General features: G+C 43.4%; 1 long non-coding RNA gene across 7 annotated transcripts in view; it reads right to left on the minus strand.

Annotated features, from left to right (window-relative positions):
* LOC141585190 (uncharacterized) overlaps positions 1-17,159 on the minus strand; it is a 71,658-nt gene extending 54,499 nt beyond the window's left edge. For 6 of the 7 annotated variants that reach the window (XR_012518592.1, XR_012518586.1, XR_012518589.1 and 3 more), the window contains exons 1-5: positions 17,048-17,159; positions 13,629-13,744; positions 11,764-11,893; positions 11,613-11,661; positions 9,115-9,172 (exon numbers count right to left, since the gene is read on the minus strand). This is a non-coding gene — a long non-coding RNA (uncharacterized LOC141585190). Of the gene's footprint in view, positions 1-6,417; positions 6,811-6,908; positions 9,173-11,612; positions 11,662-11,763; positions 11,894-13,628; positions 13,745-17,047 lie in introns of those variants that run through there. The other variant, XR_012518588.1, reaches the window with a different exon arrangement.
* Between the last annotated feature and the right edge of the window lie 9,785 nt (positions 17,160-26,944).

Genomic DNA, 26,944 nt, shown 5'->3' on the forward strand with positions numbered 1-26,944 from the left:
AGCTCAATCTCACGTAAAAATTACCTCACAGAATGAGTTACCTCATTTAATCTTCATTTCCTTCAACCCAAGGAAAAAAGTATTATTATCAGCCCCATTTCACAGAGAAAAAAACTGAGGTATAGGAGGTTACGTAACTTAAGATAATACAGCTAGTAAGATTCAGAGCCTGGATTTGAACTCAAGAAGTTTGGCTGCAAAGCTTATAATCTTAGCAACTACTATGCTCTGTATCTTTCTGATTGTGTTGGCTTTGGAAATAAAGGGAGGTCTACAATGGCATTTGCGGTGGAGTGGATGGGAAATCGTGGTGCACTTGGGGAGGGAAGGTGAGCCCAGCGGGAGAAATCTGAGGGTATCTGCAGCAAGCACTTGGCAGTGATGTCGCGAGAATAAAAGCACTTCCTGGGGATGCCCAGAAGCCCTCCAGAAGTAGGCTAAAATTCCTAGAGTACTGTTAGACAGGGACTCTTAAGGAGGAATTTGCATGTGAAAAAGAATGGGTTCTGCTTCTGTGAAATGTGATAATACATGCACAGTGATTTTCACTATGCTTGGGTGCTTGGTAATTGGTCACTATATATATTAAGTCTTCCTGCCGTTTTCTGATACTCTTTCTAACAGCCCTTGAAGGGCAATCCAGATTTTCACTCAATTACCATCATTCAGCTAATATTCACTGTCTGTTACTTGCAGGTCAGCCAGTTGACTCTATGGTACAAGCTTTCCCTTTTCTGGCAATGCTACTTCCAAGCCATCTTTGCAGCCTCCTAAGATGCTTTTGCATACTGGGAAATAATTAAACTTACCCACAGATAAGTAAACCAGAGTGAATCTATTTTTCTCCATTAGTCAAGATTTATGTGAATATTTTTAATGAAGGTAACCGAAAGCAGATGGAGGAATACAAAGTTGGTACGAAGCAGTTCGTCATCAATTCAGCAGAGATGAAAGTGTCAGACTAAAACAAATATTAGCGAGAACAATATGTGGTCATTTTGTGTCTTTGTAGGAAGAATGCCAATGAGAAACTTAGGTGTGGAAACATAAGATAACTGCCCTCCCCGCAAACCCAAAAAGAAACCAAACTGCTTGTCAGGCATGGCGAGTCTACGGTATGTGGTCAGCCTTATTAGCATATCTTAATTGAGAATTAGACTGTCATCACAGAACACACTGTAAGTTCAAAACTTGGGAGACAAAATAATTCATTGAAATTCCCAAGGCGCATCTTGTTTCCTACCTAGTCCTCGAAGGGTTTTCCTTTTCCTTTTCCTTTTCGGTTTCCTCTTACTCATTTCTTCCTCCTTTCTTCCACCTTCAGCCATGCTCTCAACTTTCCTGTTCACTGTCTGAATCCCTCCTTTGATACCATTATATTTGTGATCTATTTCCACAGTTATCAGAAGTTGCTGTTTCGTTTCTCCACTCTCTGCTTTCTGTCGCTTTTCCTTTGCTTTTACCTTCCATTATTCATTCTCACTCATCTTTTTCATCCTCTTTCCCGTCTCACTCCCTACGTCCTTCTCCCTCTACCTCTCATGACATTCACTCTCACGAGCCCAATCTCACATACAAATTATATTATTAGAAATAATTTCTTTGCCGGTTACAAATTACGTTCGTGCTCAGGAACTTAGGATCGCGTAAGATTGGATGCATCTCATGCCCTGTTGCTTTAAGCTGATAACATTTTCTTGACCCCCTCTCCCTTCACACTACTGGAGGAATAGCATTATCCGTTATCGCCCCAGAACAGAGATGGGAGGAACATACTGCTGAATATACATTTGGCCATGATTGCATCCATATTATGGAAGACATCATTTGCTCTTAGAACAGAGGACAAAAGCACCAGCCTTCACAGCCTCGTCTGTTAACTGTGTTTCCCTCACTCTGCAGTTGCTTAGCTCAGACCAGCAAGTACCTGGTGGGCGACCCTTCCACTGAAACTGGCGGAGAATTATACAACCTGTTGAACTTGGCTTACATATAGCCTAGGAAAGGGTACCCCAAATACTCCAGCACTGGTAGTAGTCCTGGTGGGTGGTGTGTTTGGAAGACAATCTCAGATAAAACAAGGCAATCATCTCCCATGGGAATGGTTAGAAATTCAGCAGAGATGAAAGTGTGTCCGACTAGGTAGGAAACAAGATGTGCCTTGGGAATTTCAATGAATTATTTTGTCTCCCAAGTTTTGAACTCACAGTGTGTTCTGCAGTGACAGTCTAATTCTCAATTAAGACATGCTAATAAGGCTGACCACATACCGTAGACTCACCATGCCTGATAAGCAGTTCAGTTTCTTTTTGGGTTTGCAGGGAGAGCTATTTATCTCACACACCTGATCTGCTTGGGAGATAAATTAATGCGATCTGAAGTATCTTCCAGTTAGTTGGTTTTCTAAGTACGTAAGATCAGGCCAGGCACAGTGGCTCACACCTGTAATCTCAGCACTTTGGGAGGCCTAGGCAGGCAGATCGCTTGTGTCCAGGAGCTCAAGACCAGCCTGTGCAACATGGCAAAACTCCCTATAAGAAATTAGCTGGGCATGGTGGCATATACCTGTAGTCCCAGCTACATGGGAGGCTGAGGTGGGAGAATCTATGGAGCCAGGGAGGTCAAGGCTGCAGTGAATCATGATGATGTCACTGCATTCCAGCCTGGGTGACAGAGTGAGCTACTATCCAAAAAAAAAAAAAGTACTTAAGATGCAAGATTGGCAGAGTATTATTCAGAAACCTCAGGGCATGTGGAAACCTGTCCCACTGCCACCAGACTCTTACTGTAGAAACTACACTCAGGTATTTAGTGTACACTGCTATAAGCCACAGAACTAAGTGTTGACTTTATGGCATGTCTTGCTTATTAAGCCACATGGTGCAAGTCAGGGATGTAATATGGTTAATCTCCTTTTTTTAGTAGGATGTGCCCATGAGAAAAAATATATATATGTATATTCCTTCACCCAGAAATAGAGACAGATACCTAGAGACAGGCTCATGGCTTTACACTTACCATGAGACTCCTACCCATCTCTATGGTGGTCGGATCTCTGATGGAGGTTGGGTCTCTGATGGAGGTTGAGTTATTGGGACCTGGTCTGATGTAGCTCTCTACATGGAATTGACAGTAGATATTCTAACCTTAGCCACCTGATGCTCTCTTATGAACAAGAAGGGGCTTTAATGCATAGACTCTATCAAGGAATGTAGGAAGGTTTGCTCTCTAAGCCAGGCAAGTAATCTCCCCAGGAGATTAGCAATAGAAGATGTGCGCCCTATAATGCTGGTCTTGGGGTGTAGGTGTATGAGACAGAAAAACAAGTCCCAAATATATGACTTCAAATTTAACTTCCTCTAAGGCATTTTTTCTCGAAAACCTTCAGCTCTATGGGTGTGACTCAATTAGTGTTCACTGAACAATTAACTTATTGAAAATATTGGAAATCAAATAATATTTCCAAATATCAGGTGAGAAAACTGAGTCAAAAGATCATTAAGAGACACAACAAAGTGACTCAGAAAAAAGCTGAATTTATGTACATGGTTTCTGAATCTCTAGAACTATTGTGTTCACTAGAGATTACTAAATGGTTTGTCTCAAAATCCATTGATTTTATCAATGCATAAGCTCCATTCATCTCAGCTACTAGCAGCACACAGTTATCTTGGAATACAAACCAAAGAAATAGGAAATGCAACTAAATTTCGGAAAAGAAATAGTGCTGTGGGAATACAATTTCCCGAACACGTTAGTTAATATTCTAGTATCAACTTTTACACTTTGCCTTTATCTTGGCACATCAGAGTACATAAACCATTATTCTAAGATCCTCACCTTCATTCTCTCGAGATAAAAAAGGAGATTCAGAAATAATTGTGCCCATAATTCCCCTAAGGAAGCTAAAGCTCACAGAATTTCAGTGGAAGCTCTTCCAGTTTATAGTAACTCTGCACCCCAAGTTTCCCAAGGTCATGCCAATTTCAAAGACTCTGTCCCAATATCACCATATATGGCCTCTCACTTCTCAGATTAGCCTGACTGGACTCCGGAAAACATGGATTGTAGCTTCCACTATTCATTGACCTATTTAACAGATGTTAATGATCTACTGTGCACATGACAGTGTTAAAGTAGATAAAACACCATCATGTCTTGGTGGAAACATGAACAATTATGCCTGTTAGCATTGTTCAATAGACTTGTAGGCATAATCGTTCATATTTCCCCCAAGACATGATGGTGCAGGAGAAGGCAGGGCCCAAGGGAGTTCATGGAAGCCAGAGCCTTGGAGCTGGCTCTGAGTGGGATGGGATTCAGCTGTCAGGTAAAAGTGGGAGCAGGACACTTCAGGCAGAGAGAAAGGCATGAAGGCCAACAGGGCTTTGACGAAGTGGAGGCATCGTTTCAAGGAATGGTCCAGATGCCTTATGCATGAGCATGTGATGGTCGAGGAGTCAGGGGTGTAGAAGAGATTGAAATTAGAAAGGCAGGTTGAAGCCAGGCTTTGAAGTGTCTGGGATGCCAGGCTGAGGAGCTGGTACTTTATTCTTCATACAGTAGGGAGCCGTAGCTTGTTTTTAAGCAGAGCAGTGGTCTTAGAAAATATGAACAACAGGAAAATGTCTATGGAAAGAGGGAAAATGTGTGGAGGGGAGATCAATTACAATTTACCAGCTGATATTTTAAATGAGAGGAGGCAACAATACAGGTAAGACACTGGGGTTTGAACGAGGCCAGGTCACAGAGGGGGAAGCAGATTTTCAGGAAAGGATGGATGTGGAGACCATACTTTCTGTGGCCTCGACCTTTTTATCTGAACTTGAGGCTGGTGTTTCTCCTAAAAAGACTTGGGAATGACCCATCAACAGGTTTCCAATAATGTCCTCCCACCTCCACAATGTGTCATTATCAGGAGAGGCCACCAGGGGACGCAGTTACACTAACAACTGTAGCGGAGACCAGAAAAGAGAAAGATCCTGGAGAGCTGAACATGGATGGGAAGGGTGAGGGGCAGTAGGGTTGTCCAGTGCGGGGAGGCTGGGGCCAGATGCATGGAATTCTTACAGTTTCGGAAACTTCAGATGAGTTTGCAAAATGGGCCAGAGACGATGGAGAATGGCATTAATGTTGTTGCTACTATACAGCATACCATACCCATGTGCTATGAGTATTTCTTTTGTTTCTAATCTATATGTGAATTGTACACAAGGACTACGCATAATCGCATCTCATAGCCAACAAAACCAACTCTGAGTTACACACATACTGCATCTCAGTGAATAAATTTCTCAGATACTATATATATATATACACATATATATATATACACATATGCGCCAAGCATTTGGCTTGTGGTGTGTGACCAAGACAACCCTGCTCTCATGAAGTATATGTGACACAAGGGGTGGGGTATAATCAAAGACCAAGTGAGCAAAACAATAAATAAGATAATTCACTAATGGTAACTGCTATGACGATAACAGCATGGTAGTATTGTAGAGTACAGCAGGAATGGTGGGGGCAGGAGGGCTTCATTTCATTAGTAAGTGAAAGTCTCTCTGAGCAGGTGCCGATGAGTTGAAATCTGAATGATGAAAATAAGCCAATCAAGGGAAGACCTGCAGAAAGAGGTGCAAGCAAGGAAAACAACAGGTGCAAAAGCCCAATGGAGAGAATAACCTCAACATTCTCCTGGAACAGTAAGGCCTGAGTGGGCTGGACACTGTGGCTCATCTCGGTAATCCCGGCACTTTGGGAGGCCAAGGTAGGCAGATTACTTGAGTTCAGGAGTTCCAGACCAGCCTGGGCAACATGGTGAAACCCCATCTCTATTAAAAATACAAAAATCAACTGGGCATGGTGACCTGTGCCCATAGTCCCTGCTACTCAGGAGACTGAAGCAGAAGGATCACTTGAGCCCAGGAGATCAAGTCTGCAGTGAACCACGATTGCACCACTGCACTCCAGCCTGGGAGACAGAATGAGACCCCATCATAAATGAAGGGAAAGGAAGGGGAGGAGAGGAGAGGAGAGGAGAAGAGAGGAGATGGGAGGTGAAGGGAGGAGGGAAGAGGAGGGGAGTGGACAAGGGGAGGGGAGGGGAGAGGGGAGAAGGGGAGGGGAGGGAAGGAGGTAAGGGGAGAGGAGGGGAGGGGAAAGGAAGGGAGGGGAGGGGTGGAGGGGAGGGGAAAAGAGGGGGAGAAGAGAGGGGAAGGGAGGGGGAAGGGGGAAGGGGAGAGGAGGGGAGGGGAAGGGGAGGGGAGGGGAGGGGAAGGGGAGGGGAGGGGAGGGGAAGGGGAGGGAGGGGGGAGGGGAGAGGAGGGAGGAAAGGGAGAGGAAGGCTGGGTGCAATGAGTGAGGAACAACCAGTAAAAGATGAATTGGGGGGGGGGCACCAGAACCCAGTGGGCCCTGAAGGTGATTACAAGGAATTTTGATTTTTTTGCAGGGAATTATTCCCACCTAGGTTCAAGCCCACACCTAACATTTTTGGAGCCCAAAACAAGAGTTTAAGGAGAAACCCCAGGCTATGCTGTAAAGGTTCTCCACTATTCCAGTATAAATGTCCCCAGAGAAAGACACAAGAGCAGTCATGCCCAATAACACCTAGTGGGCAGCTGAATGCCAGGGAAGATTGGTTGACCATATGTGGAGGTCAAAACATTTTCAGCTGGCAGCAGAAAGGGCAAGTGAAATGGATTACAAGGGGCTATGTTCCCAGAACAAACTTCACCCACTGTACTTATGTCTGGAGCAGAATGTGCTGTGAGAGGTGGAGACAAGATAAGAGTCCAGCTTGACCTACTGGAGAAAGAATAGATGAGGGAAAGTATATTAGTTATCTGTCGCTGTGTTACAAACTGCTCCAAACCTAGTGGTATAAAGTAAGAGTAAATATTTACTATTTCATACAGCTTCTATGGGTCAGGAATCCACACGTGGCTTGGCTGAGCAGTTCCGGTTTAGCATCTCTTATGAGGCTCCAGTCAAGATCTTGGCCAGGGCTGCTGTCATCTGAAGGCTTGACTGGGGCTAGAGGATCTGCTTCTAAAATGGTGCACTTGCCTGGCTGGCAGGATAAATGAAGCAGGAGACTTCTGCTACAAGATCTATCCACTGGACTGCCTAGGGGTCCCCATGTGCATTAGCCTATTTTCATGCTGCTGATAAAGACATACCTGAGACTAGGAAGAAAAAGAGGTTTGACTGGACTAACAGTTCCACATGTCTGGGAAGGCCTTAGGATGGCAGGAGGTGAAAGGCACTTCTTACATGGAGGCAGCAAGAGAAAAAATGATAAAGAAGCAAAACCAGAAACCCCTAATAAGCCCATCAGATCTTGTGAGACTTATTCACTATAAGAATATCATAGGAAAGACCAGCCCCTATGATTCGATTACCTCCCTCTGGGTCCCTTCCACAACACATGGGAATTCTGGGATCTACAATTCAAGTTGAGATTTGAGTGGAGACAGAGCCAAATCATATCATTCTGCCCTGGCCCCTCCAAATCTCATGGCCTCACATTTCAAAACCGTTCATACCTTCCCAACAGTCCCCCAAAGCCTTAACTCATTTCATCATTAACCCAAAAGTCCACTGTTCAAAGTCTCAGCTGAGACAAGGCAAGTCCCTTCTGCCTACAAGACTGTAAAATCAAAAGCAAACTAGTTACTTCCTAGTTACAACGGGCGGTACAGGTATTGGGTAAATTCCAAATGGGAGAAATTAGCCAAAACAAAGGGGTTACAGGGCCTATGCATGTCCAAAATCCAGTGGGGCAGTCAAATTTTAAAGCTTCAAATTGATCTCCTTTGACTCCAGGTCATGTTGATGCAAGAGGTGGGTTCCCATGGTCTTGGGCCTCTCTGTCCCTGTGGCTTTCCAGGGTACAGCCTCCCTCCTGGCTGCTTTCATGGGCTAGCATTTAGTGTCTATGGCTTTTCCAGGCACATGGGGCAAGCTGTCAGTGGATCTGCCATTCTGGGGTCTGGAGGATGGTGGCCCTCTTCTCACAGCTCCACTAGACGGTGTCATAGTCGGGACTCTGTGTCGGCTCCAACCCCTCATTTCCCTTCCGCACTGCCCTAGCAGAGGTTCTCCATGTGTGCCTCGCCTCTGCAGCAAACTTCTGCCTGGGCATCCAGGTGTTTCCAGAAGTCTTCTGAAATCTAGGCAGAAATTTCCAAACCCCAGTTCTTGATTTCTGTGCGCCCACAGGCTCAATGCCATGTGGAGACTGCCAAGGCTCCACCCTTCGAAGCCACAGTTCGAGCTGCACGTTGGCCGCTTTCAGCCACAGCTGGAGCAGCTGGGACGCAGGGCACCGAGTCTCTAGGCTGCACACAACACGGGAACCTGGGGCCGGCCCACAAAAGCACTTTTTCCTCCTGGGCTTCTGGGCCTGTGGCAGAAGAGGCTGCTGTGAAGACCTCTGACACAGCCTGGAGACGTTTTCCCCATGGCTTGGGGTTTAACATTAAGCTCCTTGCCACTCAGGCAAATTTCTGCAGCTGGCTTGAATTTCTCTCCCAGAAAATGGGTTTTTCTTTTCTATCACATAGTCAGGGTGTAACTTTTCCATATTTTATGCTCTGCTTCCCTTATAAAACTGAATACCTTTAAAAGGACCTGAGTCACCTCTTGAATGCTTTGCTACCTAGAAATTTCCGTGTCAAATACCCTAAATTATCTTTCTCAAGTTCGAACTTCCACAAATCTCTAGGGCAGGGGCAAAATGCCTCCAGTCTCTTTGCTAAAACGTAACAAGAGTCACCTTTACTCCAGTTCCCAGCAAGTTCCTCACCTCCATCTGCAACCACTACAGCCTAGACCTATTGTCCATATTGCTGTCAGCATCTTGGACAAAGCCATTCAACAAGTCTCTAGGAAGTTCCAAATTTTCCCATATTTCCTGTCCTCTTCTGAGCCCTCCAAAGTGTTCCCACCTCTTCCTGTTACCCAGTTTCAAAGTCACTTCTGCATTTTGGGGTATCTTCAGCAATGCCCCACTCTACTGGTACCAATTTACTGTATTAGTCCTTTTTCACGCTGCTGATAAAGACATACCTGAGACCGGGGAGAAAAAAAAGGTCTAATTGCACTTACTGTTCCACACGACTGGGAAGGCCTCAGAATCACAGCAGGAGGTGAAAGGTACTTCTTACTTGGAAGTGGCAAGAGAAAAATGAGAAAGAAGCAAAAGCAGAAACCTTGATAAACCCATCAGATTTCATGAGGCTTATTCACTATCACGAGAATAGCATGAGAAACACCGCCCCTTATGATTCAGTTACCTCCCCCTGGGTCCCTCCCATAACACGTGGGAATTCTGGGAGCTACAATTCAAGTTGAGATTTGGGTGGGGACACAGCCAAACCATATCGCCATGGCACAGCAGCTGGCTTTCCCCAGATCAATGAGGGTGCAAGGCTGCTGTGTCTTTTATGCTCTGACCTCGGAAGTCACTCTACAATATTCTACTGGCTTCATAGGTCAGCCTTACCCAAAGTGGGAAGAACCACACAAGGGCCCAGTCACCAGGATGTGAGAAGCCGGTGGGTTATCTTAGAGCTTCCACAGGAAGTAAGAACGTTTATCAAGAGTATGTAATCTTACTACCTATCTTCTACTTACCTCCTCCTAACTACTTATCTCCTTTCATTCTTCCAACAACTATAGGAATGAGCTACCACTGTTCCTTATAAGAAAGACTAGGCTCAGAGAACTTCAGTCCACGTTGCCCCAAACTCACAGTTATTAAGCGGCAGAGCTAATTGTCAAACATAGATCTGACTGACTCCCAAACCACAAGCTGTTAAACTACGTAACACTCTCTTCCTAGATGAAAAGAAAAAGCGTATTGTTAGGTGAGTGTCTGGGTTGAGTAGAAGAAAAGGTGAGTGAAATGACCTCCAGGATTCTAGCTCTGTCTGTGAATACTTGGGCAAGTTACTTAACCGCTTCATGCTTCAGTTTACTTATCTGCAACATGGGACTAACATTGGTACCTACTTAGAGAGTTGTTGTGAGGATGAGTTTATAGTTGCAAAATACTTAAAATGATGCCTGGCACATAATATGTGCCATATGGGTATTTTTATAAATGACCCAGTCAACAGCTTAATCAATAAATCAGTAGTACTGACATCTCTCCATATTGCCATTCCTACCCTAGTAATTCTCTAATGGGCCTTACACTTTGAAACTGTCTTTGTTTGTCCACATCAATCTTTATTGTTTTGTAAAGATGAGGCCTCATCATGTTGCCTAGGCTGGTCTTGAACTCCTGGACCCAAAGCGATCCTCCTGCCTCAGCTGCTCAAAGTGCTGGGATTATAGGTGTGAGACACCGCACCCCACATCAATCTTTATCTGAAAGTTCCAAGAAGATGGGTTTGTCTGGATTGCAGTAGGTGACAATGACCAAGTACTGTAAATATCTATTATGAGCATTAGAATGGTTTTCTAGGATGTCTCTCTCCTGCCTCCACTGTGAGCCAACAGAAAACGTTTCTTTTTCTTTTCAAGTCCCCTGTGCCCTGCACTACATCCAGCTCATGAATAAATGAAGGACACACCCATATGGTACTAATAATACTATTTTTGGTGATGATATAATGGCTTCCAGATCCACAAAGGGGACTCCTGGAACGTCTTTCCATAGGCGGGGCTGCTCCCCAGCATCTGGGTGGGCCCTCCTCCCACCATGGGCTCCTCCTACCAAGGAAGTGCTATTTTTAACCTTGGGTGGGTAGATGACCAGTTATTTCCAAAGGTTGGCTGAGAACACAATGGCCATGGCCCTTTGGAACAGAGGAAAAGAATGTGCATCACAGGAAAAATCCTGTACCCTTTTCTGGCTTTGTCCTTTACCACCATCCTTCCTGGTTCCAGTTTGTTCACACTGCCTTCTTTCAGGCTAGAAGGAGGAGGAGAAGGAAGAGGAGAAGGAGGAGGAGGAGGAGGAGGAGGAGGAGGAAGAGGAGGAAGAGGAGCGAGGGAGGGAGGAAGCAAAGAAGGAAAATTTTTGAATGTGTTAGCCATACTTTTTTATGAAAGCCCATGGTTTTTTATTACATCAGAAAGCCTGTGAAGGAGCTGAGAGCCTTGGAAAGTCAGGATTTAGTTATTCTGCAGCAAAAACACATTTTTGATTAATATCATTTAAAATAAAATGCCATTTTTGCAAAACAAAAGGAAGTACTACAGAGTATCAGAACGATCTTATGAGACTTCCATATAATTTTTAACTGATTTACCTGCTTCCTAATTTACTAATGAAAAGGATTATAAAAACGCTATCATGTCATACCTCTGTCCTTTTCTAAAAAGTAAAATTGAATCTCTTTTATAATAAAATTGAAAGGGTAAATTAACGACTTTCATTGCCCCTCCCCACTCAAAAAAAAAAAAAAAAAAAAAAAAAAAAAAAAAAAAAAAAAACCTCTTTTGATGAAATGACCTTGATCTAACCCATTCTGTCAATGGGCTTTAACAGCATCAAGAGTGTGTCTAACAGGGCACAAGCAGGATAGTGGTGTTTTGGCGTACGAGCCCTGCTGTCCCCAGTGGCTCACAGTGGGAAATTCGCCAGTCTTCAGTACCTGATTTCTGTGTCAGGCGGCCTTCCTTCCTGCTGAAGAGATGTGAGACCTGCAAAGTAGAACGCTAAGTCTTTCCCTGACATCTAGTGTCAACATGTGAAATGACAGAGTGGAAATCAGACACCCACTAGGACAAGGATATTAACCTTACTTGTTAATTGGGTTGGCAAGTAGCATTCTTCAAGGTCGCCTCTTGGTCTAGTAACCCTGCGGGGTCCCACAGGAAGCAGCTGGCAGATTCCCTATCTCACAGCCCCCAGACAGGAGGGGCGGAGAGGCACCTGGAAGATGAAAATGCATCATTTGTCTCATTGTACAATATCCCTTACTGATCCAAGACTGACACTGCATCCTCTGCGCTTATTTATCTCCTGGCTGAAAAAAGCCAGAAATCATTGCTTATATCTTGATAAGCTGTCTCAGCCCAGGTGCTCTTATTCAGAGTCCTCTCCAACCCACTCTTCTGCCTTCTCACGACCTTTTTACTCTTGATTTTTCTGGCATATGGAATTTACACAGAATGCACAATATAGGTCAACAGATGCCAATGCAAAAAGAAAAAAAAAGTAGGCATAGCTTTTAACTTCTGTTTCTCAACACCTGCTAGCACCAGGACACAGTGATGCACTTACATTTTTTGGCAGAGGGGTCATTGGGTCCTTCTCACATTTTAGTTGTTTAAGCATCTCAGCAGATGGCGCCATTAATGTACAGAGAGTGCTCGAATAACGTCATTGTTTTGTTATAACACCGATGAGAAGAATAAAATCTCTTCCCAGCTGGAGCCACTGTCTGCAAGGAGTTCGCGTATTTTCCCCATGGCTTCAAGGGTTTCCTCTGGGTACTCCACTTTCCTCCCCCATCCCAAAGCTGTGCACATTAGGTGAACTGGTATGTCTACACAGTGCCAGTGTGAGTGTGGGTGTGTGTGGGTGTGGGTGTGTGTGTGAGCGTGCCCTGTGATGGGATGGTGTCCTCTCCGAGTTCACCTTGTGTCCTGAGCTGCTGCGGGAGGCTCCAGCCACCCAAAGCCTGAACTGAACTAAGTGGCTAAATAATTCTCTTGTTTTCATTCATATTTCGTAATTGTCTGTATAGCTTACATTTATTTCAACACTTAAGAAATGTTGGCTGGGTGCTGTGGCTTGCACCTGTAATCCCAGCACTTTGGGAGGCTGAGGTGGGCAGATCACGAGGTCAGGAGTTCAAGACCAGCCTGGCCAATATGGTGAAACCCCATCTCTACTAAAAATACAAAAATTGAGCTGGCTGTAGAAGGTTGGGATCAATCCTGAATTTAGTGTTATTTTGTTTTTTAAAAAAGTAGTATATATAAATAATACAAAACAGTAACCCTTCTGGGGTTTCTCTTGGTGGTTGAAATAGTCCCACATGTGGTCATCAGAAAATAAGCCATTCCTTTTACCAATATGGGATCAGCTCCTTGACCTCTAGGGGGCAGGAGTGCTTCCTGCTGTGTGTTTTAGAATTCCTCCCCACCTTGTTTCCTGGCAGTGAAATGCTGCTTTGTCCTGTTCAAGTGTCTCTTTCACTGATTTCTAAATCATGTTCTAGTGGCTTGGCTCTGCCACATGGGTCCAGTGTTCATTTAAGCATAACTATACAAACTCCTTTTTCCAGATCAGTATAATAAAGGAGTGATAAAATCAAACACCACATGTTCTCACTCAGGCAGGTGTTGAACAATGAGAACACATGGACACAGGGAGGGGAGCATCACACACTGGGGTCTGTGGGGGTGGCTACGGAGGGGACAGCAGTGGGTGGGGAGGTTGGAGAGAGGTAACACGGGGAGAAATGCCAGATATAGGTGACGGGGGGATGGAGGCAGCAAACCACCTTGCCATGTATGTACCTATGCAACAATCCTGCATGATCTGTACATGTACCCCAGAACCTAAAGTATAATAAAAAATAATAATAATAAAATAAAGAAGTGATATGCAAAAAATAAATAAATAAATACAAAAATTAGCCAAGCGTGATGGTACGCACCTTTAGTCCCAGTTACTTGGAAGGCTGAGGCAGGAGAATCTCTTGAATCCCGGAGGTGGAGGTTGCAGTGAGCCCAGATGCACCATGGATTCCAGCCTGGGCAACAGAGTGAGACTCTATCTCAAAAAGAAAAAAAAAAAAAGGAAGTGTTTGGGTCTTTATTTAGAAATTTGGTGGTGTTTTGTGGCCAGAAATATGCCACAAGACCTTAACTCGTATTTAACTCAGTTAGCCTGTGATCAAATTGGCTTTGTTGTATGCCGTTACACTTGAAGTGGCAGTTTCCAAGAACCTATGGATGACTGGGCACAGTGGTAACTCCAGCTACTCTGGAGGCTGAGGCAAAAGGATCCCTTGAGCCCAGGAGTTCAAGACCAGCCTGGGTAACATAGCGAGACCCCCTCTTAAATTAAAAAAGAAAAAACTATCAATTACTTTAAGTGAGGACTTAGTATTTGAGAAAGTGTCTTTGCTCTGAAAAAGCATTTGTTGATACCATACCAATACCATACTGTCAAAAATGCTCCAGAATCAGTGGCTTCTGCACTGCAGGGACTGTAGGAAATTAGAATTGTCCAAGAAAATTGGGGGTGGTGTGGGAGTGGGGCACCTTCCTGAGAATGAGAATCATCAGCATCAAGAGAAGGCTGAAAGCCTACAGTGGTCAGTTCATGCCCTCCTCCAGGCAGCCCACTGAAATCATTTCAAAATTGGAAATTCTGCTGTGATAATGCATCTCCTTAGATTACATGGCACTTCCTCAATAACCCACAATAGACCTATAATAATACAACAATGGTTCTCATCAAGAAATTCCCCACCTAGTATACCCTCTCTTTCTGATACTTCAGTGTAAGCCCATTTCTCCTTCCGTAGAACCTGAGATTCTTTTATCCTTTCACTGGTCTAATGTAACGTTACTCAGTGTCTACAAACCAGGCAATGTGGCCGGTTCCAGGAAAACAGAGGAGACAGTATTCATAGAACAAGCACTCGAGGTACTTAACAGTCAAAGGAGGTACGCTTGGTGTTGATTCGATTATGTCTCAGGAGTCTGTTTGATCTGAATGTAAGTCAGAGCCCCTCAAACCGTCAAACCGTCATTTCTTTGCCTGAAAGCCATGAAGTCTTGTAAGGGTCCCCTGGTTGGCCCCCTTCTCCCCACTGCCTCTCAAAATAATCATTATTACATCTGGCAGGAGGCTCTTCCCCCATCTGAGTGCTCCTCACAGGTTAGACTGTAGGTTGGCCAGGTGAGCCTGCAGTTAGCAAGAAGTGGGTAGAGAAGGGGCAGAAGAGCCAGCTCCTGTCTCTGTGATTGCAATGCCCCTAGACCACTGGAGCAGTGTGGTACATATATTGTCTCTGCCATCATGACTCTTGAGATTCCCATCTGAATTTGTCCTAGAAAGCATCATGTGGCTGTCTCAGTAAGCAGCAACAGAAGTGCTATATATGTGTGTGTGATGGACAAGCTGCAAGAAGTCTCCTCCAATGAGATCTTGGACATTTCTCCTTATTGTCAGCCTAACCAGCAGTTAAAAAACAGGAGCACCACCTAAGAGCAGACTTCTTGGCTCAAGTTTTAGGAAATTGTCTATTTTTTATAAAAGGGAGGGATGGATATAAATAAGGAAAAGATTTAAAAATTAATAAACACTGAAGATCGACGACTGCGATAAAAACAGCAAAAGTATCCCCTAAGACTTTTTTCTCTATTAGTTTTCCAGAAGTGAAATTTCAAGCTAGTATATGTAAATATCTGACTTGGTGGAACATGATGAATTTGTTCAAAAAAGAAATGACAAGAATTGTTGCTGACCTCACTGGAAGAAATGGCTTTTGTAAAATCTTTTTTATTTTTGTATTTCAAATTTAGTGACTCTGGAATGCATGTCTGTGAGCCAAATGGCACTGAGAATGACTCTGCCCTTGAAATTCAGTATTAGGAGATTCTCAAGGGTTTTTTTTTTTTTTTAAAGCAGTTTAGTTATTTCCATTTTATTTTATTTTATTTTATTTTATTTTATTTTTATCCATTTTGTGGTCCAAAGGCTGTCCTTCAACAAAACAAACTGTGCTAATCATCATTAGAAAAGTTAGAGAAAGTCTGCCAGGTGCAGTGGGTCACGTCTGTAGTCCCAGTACTTTGGGAAGCCAAGGCGGGTGGATCACTTGAGGTCAGGAGTTCGAGACCAGCCTGGCCAACATAGTGAAACCCCGTATCTACTAAAAATCTAAAAATTAGCTGGGTGTGGTGGCGCATGCCTGTAGTCCCAGCTACTCAGGAGGCTGAAGCAGGAGAATCACTTGAACCCAGAAGGCAGAGGTTTCAGTGAGCCAAGATCACACCACTGCATTCCAGCTTGGCAACAGAGTGAGATCTCAAAAAACAAAAAAGAAAGAAAGAAAGAAAAAAACAAAAGAAAAAAGAAAAAGTCAATGGTAGAGAAGCAAATTCAGATACTAATGGTGAATTACCTTTTTAAGTGGCCTGATATATATCCCCATACATTTAGGGTATATATGGCAAAGACCAAAACTTAGACCCACAGGGAGAAAGAAAATTTATAAACAACTAAAGTCCAGACCATGCAACTGAAAAACAACATCTGTCCCTCTCATTGAAGGCTTCTCATAATTTACTGCAGAGTAACAGCAAGTATTGATTTCTGCCCTTCAGCCTCTTGAACTGCCATTTATCACTGTTTACCTCCCAGAAACTTCATGTCAGAAAACCACTGTTCATCAGGCTTTTTCATAACAACACATAAAGAGCTACAGAAAAAGCAGAGACTTCAACAAGCTTCATTTCAGGCGCCTCAATACCTTCCTCAGCCAATCAGTGTTCAGGATCCTCCTAGAGCCCAATTTTCCTCTCCTGGGCCAAACAGGAGATTCTACCCAGGAGATCCTGGTAGGAGTTCTTTCCTTCTGGTTCCATCCAAATATTTCTTTTTGATCAGCATCATGAGACTTTCTAGGCTGTCTGTGAAGAGCTTGTTTGAGAAGACAACTAAACTTTCTGTGTCAAAAGAGTAGCCAAGTCTCCAATCCCTTCACCAAAGCATTCCAGAAATGTCTCTGTTTCGTCAAAGGGCCTAGATCCATTATCATCTACAAATTAAGTCCATTCCTTGCGAAACTCATCTAATCAAATGATTTGATAGAATCATGGTGCTAGAAAGAGCTTTGAAAAATCATTTGGTAAAACCTCAAGTTCTCAAAATATTCTATGTCCAAAATAGAGGAGAAAGCAGATTTCTTCCTAAGGAAAAATTTCAAAGAACTGGGAGAGGCTGCCTGGAGTTCCCTATAAGGGATTTTACATGGTTGGCCCAAGCTCTGCAGGAAAGATTGTTGTGATTAATTAATAACAGTATAGGAAAGGGTAAAAGGTTGATTCTGGCCTGACTTACCCAAAACGAGGCATTTTCTCTTCTTTTAGCTTTGCTTTCAATCTTTTTCCATCATGTGTTATTTCTGTTAACTGATGTAAGGCTGGTTGCCTCGCTGGGAGTTCGGACACGCCCATCTCCCTCCCCGCTTAAAAATTTACATTATCAGAATATGTCAATCATCTAGCTCCGCCTTGGAAATCCCCTCTGCACTTGGCACCCAACCCCACCCTTGGAAATCCCCTCTGCACTCAGCACTTAGCCCACTCACCGGAAGTCCCACCTCCCTACCAAGAGCAGCTCACTCCATCCACATCCTGTTTCTCCAAATCCAATGGAAGGCCTTCATTCCCTATAAAACCCCACTCCTGAGAGGAATCAGGCACGACTTCCCTGGCCCCTTTCCCTGGGACACAGGAACTCGCCTGGGAGCTGAATAAATTGGCATCTAATTTTCTTGTGCTGGCCTCAGTTTCCTCGTTTTTAACTCGGCAATAAACCTTCAGAGAATAAACTTTACAACCGAGTCTTATAAAAACTTTTCAGAAATCATGGTCTACTTCAGTCCTCTCTTCTGAAAACAGCAGCAAACCTCTTTATCTTTTATCCTGGAGCCCATTAACCAACGCTTTGATCATTGTGGTTGCTTGTTTCTACAGTCACTTTAATTTCTTAACATCCCTTTGAACAGTGATGACCAACACTGAACACGGTACTCTAACTCAGACCATAATCTGACTGATTCGGAATCTAAAGGAATGATTGCCTCTCATCTTCATTTCTTCATGTGCCCTGGTATTACATGGGGTTTTTCACAATATTACTTGACTTACATCCATGCCAGGTCACTGTTACCTGTGTTCAGACATCATTCCAGATCTCTTGTTGATGATATTGTTCAGAGATTTCACATCAAATTAATTTGCCCAAAAGAAGCCTCCGTTTTGAGGGATAGGAAAGTTTGGACAAACGTAAAAGATGTTTTTAAAAAAAGAAAGAAGACAGCCATTTTAAAACTAAAGCAGATGTTTAAAATGTTGAAAAGGGAAATTTAGTAAAAGGCCAACATTTTTGAAAAGCAAATTTTAGCAAATCAGATATTTTAAACAAGAAGTTTCATGGGATACTAAATTAAAACTCCAAGTGTGTCCCAGATCCATGCCCTGTCCTCCCATCACGCTTCCGTGTCCACCCCTACAGGATCCAGGTTGGAACTAACACAAGGAGAAAGTGTGATGCTAATTTGGAGGAGCTAAAATTGGCAATAAAACAATTTAAAAGTAAAATTTAAAACAAAAGACAGCTGAATTCAAACAGATATAAGGTCAGTCCCAAGTGAGTTGACCCAGGTTGATGGATGTGCTATGAAAAACTTACCTAGGTAGAGTCTAAACATGGAAAATGTTCAGCCTCTTGGAGACTTATATTTGTGGGTACTTTGGGGAACTTCCAGGATCCCTCTGGAAAGGAACCCTTCACAGGTATCCTAAGATACCTTTAGACTTTAAGGAGCAAGACACTTAAATGTCCAGCCAGCTCCTTGTATTTCACGTGTCTGGATCTGAGTTTATGATCTTCTCCCTCATATTAATTGTTCCTCCAGCTTCCCTGTTTTGTTCATGACATGGCCAGTTCCCCCAACTCCAGTCTTGCAAATTAGAGTAATCTTTGTTGCCTTCTCCCTGAAATCTTGCTGACTCACATGACATCTAAATCATACCTTTTGTATTATATTAATCTCTTCAGTCCCATCCCACCCACTTTGTTCAGTTCTTTTCTACCTCTTCCCTCAGCTGCTACGGTAGCCTCCCAACTGTTTCTCCAACTTCTCTTCCCCTGAAACCCCCTCTATGATCTGTCAAATTCATCCTTTCAGAGCACACTTCAATTACATCATTGCTCAAAATCCCTAAAGGGATTCCCATTATCCCTCCAAATCGTTGTGAAATTCCGAACCCTGAGAGTCAAGACCTTCTGCAGTAAAGCCCCCAGTCTACCTTTCCAAATGGGTCACTTGCTCCAGCCAGCTTTTCCATCGCTATGATTTTGTTGGCTGATCTTTCAACTTCCAGCTTCTTTACAACTTCCAACATTGTATTCACCCTTGAAGTTCATCTTAAATGCATGCACAGCTGGACGAGGACCAGAGCCTATTCAGCTACTTTAAATAAATGCAGCGCTCTGAAGCAGAGGTCATTCTTGCCCTGGCCTAAGGGCTGTACTACTTAGGAAACCCGTGGATGTTTCAGGAACATTTTATGACAAGAATATATATGTGTACGCTTTTACAGAGAGGGCTTTAATCACTTTTAATGACCCTAAAAATAGCAAGAGACATCCCCCTAGAGGAACCTTTCCTCCCTCTCTCTCAGCATCAGTGGCACTTCACCTGCACTGGAGCCACTTGTCCAATCCCCAGAGACAGCGAGTGCCACAGGGGACCAGTTCTGTCACCCGTGATGATGTGCCCCACCACCTTTCCAGCCCTTCTCACACGATTATATTGAACACCTGCTAACTGCCGGGCATCCTGCTAAATGCTGAGGGGGAGGAAATGAAAGATGAGTTCCCTGCCCTCGTGGAGCTCATGGTCCAGTGAGGGAAGCATACAGTTTAACCCACTATTCAAATGTTCTGTGACAAACGCTCTGATGAAATATGCATATGGTGTTATGTAAACATTGACAACGCTCATCTCAATAGGGCCTGGGGCATCAGGACACCCTTTTGGAGATGAGGAAGGTGCTCTGATTCTGTTAAATCCGGATGAGGTAGCTGGATACCAGAGGAAGGACCATGGTAGGTGGGGAAGACTCCCCACAACAATGTATAAGTAGTGTGTTTTAGCCCAGGGATAAACTGGGCATGGGGGAAAAAAGGCAGCAATAAACAAGTTCTGAATTTTATCCTGCACAACCTGAAGGAGCAAATGAAGGATTACAAGCAGGGGAACGGTACATTCATATTTGCATTGCAGGAAAATCAGTTTTTGCAACAGAGTGGAAAATGAGTTGGAGCAGTGAATTCTTATGAGCCTAATTCAGCTACTTTAAATAAATGCAATTAAAGGTCTAAACTAAGATCACACCAAAGGGGAAGGAAAGAAAGGGAAAGAGTCTAGAAATATTTGGGAGTGATAATTACCAAGATACAGTTATTAATTAAATGTGAAGAGTGAGGGAGAAGGAGGAACATGAGTGACGCTTGGATTTCTGGCCTGTAACTCTAAGTGGTAGGTGGCTATTTCCTGAGATACGAAAGTCAAAAGAAGGGGAGGAAACCTCAGGGGTTCGGTTGAATTTGTAGCTCTTACAGCCCTGAATTCAGAAAGCCGACCTGAGTCAAGATGCAGATTTTGGATTCATTCCAATGCAGGTGATTATTCGTTATATGAATTTTAATTAAAACGCATGCAGAACACAAAGATACAATGAGCAGAAGGCAAAGAAACAAACAAAAAGGTACAGGCTAAGAGTGCCATTGGACTGGAGAATATAAAATGTCTACCGATCCTCAGCAGAGCTGTCACTTTGGAGTGCTGAGGGCAGAAGGTGATTGGCTCCAGGGAGCCCCGAGCTGAGGGAGTAGGAAGTGAAGTCAGAGCCTTGGGCCCTTAGTTCAGGCAGGAGGCTTTCTCTAGGCCTGTGCTTTCCAGGCTCTGCTCCAACCCTTCTCCAGCCACACCCTCCCCTGGGCAAGAAGGCCTTGGGCTCAGAACCAAAGGAGCACACCCACCTGGAGGCCGCACTCTGCTGCCAGACTGCATTTTGATTGCCCGTGCTGGCAAAGTCTCTGCCCAAATGCCCGCATGCTCCTGACTAGGCCCCTTTCCCTGGGCCTGTCAAGTGGAGAGTTGACTGTGTTACCGAATGGCCCACGGGATGGCCCTGGGGCAGTTGACTGAAGGAGGGGGCAGAGGTGAGGGCTGTTCTTGTATGTGTGAGCTGGAATACCCACTCACATGCACTCCGTGTCTCTCACAGTGGGAGACGGGGCAGAGAAGGGAGAAGGAAGGAAGCCGAGCTATGAGCAGGAAGCCTGACACCAACTCCCTCACAAGCCAACTTCTGCCCTGGGATTCCAAGGAGTCTGAGCTTGTTCAGTTTAACCTGACCTTCTAAGGTATCTTTATCAAAATAGAACAATAGAATACCTTATATTTAATGGCTTTTTAACTTGATACACAATTTTTAAATATGTAGATATACAGTATGCCTCTCTGTGAGCTCTTACCCTCCACCCCAGGGACAGAGCCTGGTGGAGTTGGATAATAAGAGAGCAAGAGGCGAAGTATTAGCGTGGAGAGGAGTGATTTTTTTATGTTGTTTGTGTGTTTTCTTTTGCTTAAGATATGGTAAACTTAAGCATATTTTACCCACAAAAGAAAATTTCTGGTAGAGATACAGAGAGAAGGGTAAGAAAAATAGAGCATCCCTGAAGAGCTAAAAGAGCATGGAGTTCAGGCCAGGCATGGTGGCTCACACCTCTAATCACAGCACTTCTGGGAGCCGAGGCGGGTGGATCACTTGAAGTCACGAGTTGGAGACCAGCCTGGACAACATGGTGAAACCCAGTGTCTACTAAAAATACAAAAATTAGCCAGGTGTGGTGGCATACAATTATAATCCCAACTACTTGAGGGGCTGAGGCAGGAGAATTGCTTGAACTCAGGAGGAGGAGGTTTCAGTGAGCGAAGATGGCACCACTGCCCTCCAGCCTAGGTGACAGAGCAAGACTCCGTCTCGAAAATAAAAAAGAGCATGGGGTTCAAAAATGGTGGTAGCGGGTGTTAGCTCCAAAAAATTAGGCCCCATGTGCGTTCCTCTGAATTAGGAACAGTGGTTCTGGAGAATAGGGAGGTCCAGAGTAAGGTCAAGAGAATGACTGACTGAAATGAACCTAAGCTAAGCAATGAATAATTGTCTGCATTTATCTTTAATCTGTCCTTCCAGGAGCTCTGACAAGTACTAAATACAATGAGACATAAAGAATTTAAATTATTCTGGGGAAAGAAATTAGTAGTCAGTTCTGGTATGCAATGTTGAAGTGAATTTCATAAGTTGGTAGATGGAAAGGAATCTGGAGTTCAATATCACTGCCAGAATACTGCCTTGCTTTTTTAAAACAATGTGACTAAATGTCAGATTAATTAGTGTAATCCATTTCACTCATGAATCTACTACTGTAATTCTCAAACTTGATCATGCAACCCTCGTAACCTCAAAAGCTATTGCAAAACTGTATCCAAATACTCAAAACAGGTTTACTTTGATTCACCTTAAAAATTATAAGTACTGGCCAGGCGCGGTGGCTCAAGCCTGTAATCCCAGCACTTTGGGAGGCCGAGGCAGGTGGATCACGAGGTCAAGAGATCGAGACCGTCCTGGTCAATATGGTGAAACCCCGTCTCTACTAAAAATACAAAAAAAAGTAGCTGGGCATGGTGGCACATGCCTGTAATCCGAGCTACTTAGGAGGCTGAGGCAGGAGAATTGCCTGAACCCAGGAGGCGGAGGTTGCGGTGAGTCGAGATTGCGCCATTGCACTCCAGCCTGGGTAACAAGAGCGAAACTCCGTCTCAAAAAAAAAAATATATATATATATAAGTACATATGTGCTCAATGTCAGCTTTTTATAAGACAGAGGAGAAGTGGTCAAATGAAATTAAAAATAGTATGATTTCATGATGCCTAAAAGCCTTAAATGGCTATTTAAGGAGTTTGAATCATTCAAACTTCCCAGGTAAACTGAATTTAAGCATTGATTTGTGATATGATATGGCTGTGCCCCCACTGAAATCTCATCTTGAATTGTAATCCCTCAAATCCCCACGTGTTGAGGGAGGGACCCAGTGGGAGGTGGTTGGATCATGAGGTGGTTTCCCCATACTGTTCTTTTGATAGTGAGTTCACAAAATTTACGGTTTTATAAGGCAGTTTTCCTTTTTCTTGCACACGCTCTCTCACCTGTCACCATGTAAGATGTACCTCCTCCCCTTTCACCATGATTGTAAGTTTCCTGAGGCCTCCCCAGCCATGCAGAACTGTGAGTCAATTAAACCTCTTTTCTTTATAAATTACCCAGTCTCGGGTGTGTCTTTATAGCAGTGTGAAAATGGACTAATAAAATACCCTAATGCACATGGGAAAACTAAGATTGATTTCGGAATGAAATATGCAGTCTCGACTCAAGAACACCCGATTTACAAAACTATATATGTCCAGACAGAGTCATACCGAATGCCATATTCTCCCACATCAATGTCAAACACTGAGCATGGCCAGGGAAAAGCTGTTCCTTTGCCCTAATACAGCCATGTCTTCTGAATATGGATCCATATTCACTTTCCATCTTATTCTCTATCAGACACACTCCTCTTTCCCTAAAGTGTTTTCAGGGCAACAGAAGGTTCTAGGTTTTAGAATTTAAACAGTCATATCTCATTGAAAATAAGTTTTTGTTTTTGTTTTTGTTCTTTTATTTTGTTTTGTTTTGTTTTTTGAGACAGAGTCTCGCTCCATTGGCCAGGCTGGAATGCAGTGGCACAACCTTAGCTCACTACAACCTCTGCCTCCTGGGTTCAAGTGATTCTCCTGCCTCAGCCTCCCAAGTAGCTGGGATTACAGGCAGTGTGCCACCAGGCCTTGCTCATTTTTTGCATCTTTAGTAGAGACAGGGTTTCACCTTGCTGGCCAGGCTGGTCTCGAACTCCTGACCTCATGATTCACCTGCCTTGGCCTTCCAAAGTGCTGGGATTACAGGCGTGAGCCACCGCACCTGGCCTGAAAATAAGTTTAATAATTATTAAGTTTCCAAGCTAGATTACAGAAGTCTTGTTAGCCCATTTCATAAATAAAATAGTTCTGACTTTTTCCTATGGAAAAATATACTGAGTTCCAAGCAAACAATTTAAGAAAATAACTCTTAGAAATAACACATTCCTATACTGTGAAGAGCTCAAAAGTCTGTTTTTCCCCCTACCCACCCTTGTTTAATTCATCTCTTAATGTCATAAAGTCTTTCATGTGCCATGTGTAGACAGTCATTCTTGAATCAGAGTTCACTTTGTTAGCTTTGTTATCAATTAAACCTCTTTTCTTTATAAATTACCCAGTCTCAGGTAGGTCTTTATAGCAGTGTGAAAACAGGCTAATACAGGAAATTGGTGCCAGGAGTAGGGCACTGCTATAAAGATACTTGAAAATGTGGACGTGACTTGGGAACTGGGTAATGGGTAGAGACTGGAAGAGTTTGGAGGGCTCAGAAGAAGACAGGAAGATGAGGGAAAGTTTGGAGCTTCCTGGAGACTTGTTGAATGGTTTAAACCAAAATGCTGTTAGTGATGTGGACAATTAAGTCCAGGCTGAGGTGGTCTCAGATGGAGATGAGGAACTTATTAGGAACAGGAGTTGCATAAATCAGCAGTTAACTGGAAGCTTGAGTTGAGTATGGACCTAACATATGAATATACACATTGACATCTTATGCCAGTGTTCTGGCCCTCCCTGCCCTGACAGCAATAGAAGCATCCATCAGTGCCCATCCTGACATTGGCATAAAGGACAGGTTGGAGAGATTGTAGATAAAGGCAGAGAGGCTATTATAATGCTTCTCACCTCCAGTTCCCCAGATGGAAGACAAGGAGACCCTGGAACAAAGGAATGGTATTTGGGACAAAGTAATGTTGGCAAGTAATAAATGCAGCACAGGCCCAATCCACAGCAGATGCCAGGCAATTGCTCATGGCCTGAGATAGGGTCATGACAAAGAGCTGAAGACCTGAAAATCTTTCTTCTTCCCTTCCCTGGGCATTCGTGCTCCCACCTCATCTATGTCTCACAGAGCCTCCATTTTCTCTAGGTATGAGATTTGTTTCCAAGCTAGACTGAAAGCTGGAGGAAGATGGGACACGTGTCTGCTTCATTTTCTATTTCCCCAGCACATAGATGCAGCATCTAGCCCCTAGTTGTTTATCAATATAGGTCTTGATGTTCACCTCCCCAGCCTCCCCACCTCAGGAGGAGGCTTCACATGTCTCCCTTTCAGAAACAAGGCTATTTGGGACTCCAAACCCCTCTTTACTTTGGGCTCCACACAATCAGTGCGCATCTTTCCTTACCTGCTGTGTGCTCTGAAAGTCGTGTTCACCTCTGAACAATACATCTTTAAACTGAGTCACCATTCCTCACGATCTACTCCAAAATTTCCAACAAGTTTTCTTCTTTTCATCCTGACTCCCACCAGCCTATCTTATTCCCTTCTGTTCCCCCCAAAATCTAGCTCTTCTTTAAATACACTTAAACGTTTTTGCTAGGACATTTCATCTGTACAGGATATGTTATATTCCATCTATTTCTTAGTAAACACTGAAGAGAGCTTCTTTTTTTCTCCAAGTAGGGAGCCCTGCTCAATATCCTTTTTGTCTTCATATGCCTTCTTTCAAGACCTTTCTGAAATTTTTTTCCATGCCTGAAAGCTGGTGGGATTTTACACAGGGACTGTAATGGCCAAGTCCAAGGCAGAGTGGGATCATTATCTGTTAACCGTTTGATACCTCAAGTTTGTCACCTTGATGAATGAATAAGTTATCATTTGCCTGGGGGTCCCATTCTTGAGTGGTCATGGACAGCTCTGTAGCTCATTCTCTTCATACTCATAATTTGCACAAATTTTACCAAAGAGTATTTACTTAACCACTTTAATTCAATTTGTCTCTACCGAAGACATTTAATTCAACAAATATGTATTAAACTTCTCTATAAAAGGGACTCTGGCAACTTTCCTATCTGCACTGAAGCACCAGCCCTCTGCTGGACCACCCCCTGCAGACTTTGGGCTTGCCTGCCTTCATAATCATGTGAGCCCATTCCTTAAAATAAATATATTTTTATTTATTCATATATATGTATGCGCACACACATAAATCTTCTGTTACTCTGGAGAATTCAGACTAATATACCCCCATTCACCATCCAGACTTTTGAGGGGAAAGATACCAATCTTAGCAGCAGAGGACACTCTGGGTAGTGCAAGGAGTTTGTTGCAGAGTCTGACAAAAGTTGCCTCTGGGGAAGGAATGGAAAGATAGTCTGGGGGGTTGATTTAGAACTGGGTGTATGACATGGGGGAAAAGAAATCCCTGGGGGAACTAAGTGAAGGAAGTGGACCTCTTCTGATAGTTTCTCAGAGCAATCCAAGAAATCATGTAGGGCTCTGAGAAGCCATCAAGAATCAATTGAATTTGATTAACTGATTTAAAATATGTTAAACTCTTCAGCCTACATTGTGTATTTTTGGTGCATTACTCTGTGCAATGACTTCATCCAAGACCAGAAGGGGCTGGAAGATTACCTGCTCCACATTAAAACCCTCCTTATCGTACTGGTGCTGACATGACACAAGGATATGCAGTCTGATGCCAGTCCTCATTGCTCACAGAAAGTAGTGAAGCCTCCCTTCACTCACAGAGCCCACACAGGTATGCCCTGGTTTATATAATGAATGGGCTGTTACAAATGTGTGTTATGCATGCCTTTGTGAATCACTTTATATTTTGAAGACACATTAGAGGAGCTGGCTATTTCAAAGAAACTTTACAAGTGTCTCATGTCTTAATGTCACAAGCATTTCTGATTTAAAATCATAATCATAACCTCTTTCTAATGTATTAGCTTATGAAGTTCCATTTTTTGCCTAAGAGGTTTAATTAAAGCAAGATAAAACTATGCTTAATAACATTCAGTTGCCTGAAAGAGCTATTGCAGAAATGCCTAACGTATTAACAGAAAGAGGCTTAATGTCTCAAATATATGTCAAGTTGTCCAAATCAAATTGATAGGCAACTTAATGAGGGATAAATGTCACAATTATCCATATTTTTCCACATTTTTTTGGAAAGAAAACATTCACACAATGAAG

The sequence above is a fragment of the Saimiri boliviensis genome, chromosome 7 (assembly GCF_048565385.1).
Source record: "Saimiri boliviensis isolate mSaiBol1 chromosome 7, mSaiBol1.pri, whole genome shotgun sequence".
In the NCBI taxonomy this organism is placed as follows: domain Eukaryota; kingdom Metazoa; phylum Chordata; class Mammalia; order Primates; family Cebidae; genus Saimiri; species Saimiri boliviensis.